We start from the raw sequence: 1675 nt of genomic DNA, 5'->3' as shown, positions 1-1675 counted from the left end.
CAGTGTGTCCCTCCTTCCTCCCGGGTTTCGGCGCCAATGTAACACAGTTCGTAGTTCGGGAAGAAGGAGGCGGGAACCGGTGAACATTTAAACACTTTAATAAAATAAACCAACACAAAATGAAAGTAAAGCGGCAGCCCCTCGCGGACGACTGCCGCACACAAAACACAAAATAAAGTCCAGGCCTGGGGCCTCATTTATAACCGTTGCGTATGCACAAAACCTGCCTTGAAAGAGGCATACGCCACTTCCTACGCAAAAGATGGGCTTTATAAAAACAAACTTGACGGGAAAATTTGCGCACTTGCACGCAAACTCTGACCCATGCGTACGCACACTTTTACTCTAGTAAACTAAACAATGAAGTATTTTAAAGTCTGTTTTCATTTTGAAATAAACAATTAGATTAAAAATGACACTCATTAATGGAGATGAGCACTGAGATTAGGCTACATAAAGTCATTATGCAGAAGTTAAAGATTATATGAATAGACATATTTGTAGTGGATATATTTTTGATGACTTTTCCTGTTGCATGCTATGTTTTAATGACAGAGAGGAGTGCTAGGCGCACAAAAATTCCTTCTTAAACTAAACTGCAGATCTCACGTTATGAGAAAATATTTTTAGTGAGAACAAGGAAATGATGCGCACTTCGATATTATGGGAGACACTGCTGGATTCGGTGGATGAAAGGTCCATCGGTCGGTTTGAATAGGTGCAATGACAATACTGTACAACTACTGCTGCACAGAGATGTTGATGTATGCAGGCAGACTCCTTCTGTGATAGTCACATATTTGAAGGATAGAATTTAAAGTAAACGGTAAGATTTGCACGTTTCATTTTTTTAACATTTTTTCAGTGATGCGCCGAGTCAGACAACTGCATTTTCTACTGCAAAATATAAGTTGGCCAAACTAGCCTATATAAATACCCTAAAACATATGTGTACATTATCAGCAAAATTGCATAAATTTGATTTATTTAAAACAATTAAAATAGCCTACTATTTGGCCAGTGTAAAAGAATGAATTAATTATTTTCTAAAAAGTTTCTCTGAGAAGTATTTTTGTTTTATGGATTTTTTTTATATATTTATTCTAAAACATACTAGATGATTTTTAGCAATGTAAATTGTATGGCAGAAATGGCATTTATAGTCCGTATCTCCTTAATGTCTTGTACCTTTGATGGAGTTAAACATGGTGTCATGTGGATGGGAATATGCATGGAAATGATATGCAGATGAGGTTATGCATAGTAAAACTAGGCATTGTAAGCGCCATATATGGTGATTTCGGGGAGGAGACGGGGTGGAGATGCACGTACGCACAATCTTTCTCTGACTGGGATTTATAAAAGGATTTTTGTGCAGGTTCTGGCGTACGAATGGTTTTATAAAGTCTTGCCTCCTTTTATCAATCCGGAGCTCCTCCGAGGGACTTGAGACCGGTGAGTGGCGCAGGTGTCGCTCATTATCATTCACTCCACCGGCCTCGCTCCTCAACCATGTTCTTGATCGAATCTTAAATTGTCTGAGTCGGTCTGATACCCTACACTAACTACTACAGAAAAAAATAAAAAATAAATAAATAAATAAAAAACATCCCATATATACTGTAACGTAGTTTGTAGATCGGGAAGAAGGAGGCGGGAACCGGCGGACATTTAA

Source organism: Sinocyclocheilus rhinocerous, unplaced genomic scaffold (genome assembly GCF_001515625.1).
Source record: "Sinocyclocheilus rhinocerous isolate Xijiao unplaced genomic scaffold, SAMN03320098_v1.1 scaffold1830, whole genome shotgun sequence".
Lineage (NCBI taxonomy): Eukaryota > Metazoa > Chordata > Actinopteri > Cypriniformes > Cyprinidae > Sinocyclocheilus > Sinocyclocheilus rhinocerous.
This window is presented reverse-complemented; position numbering follows the sequence as displayed.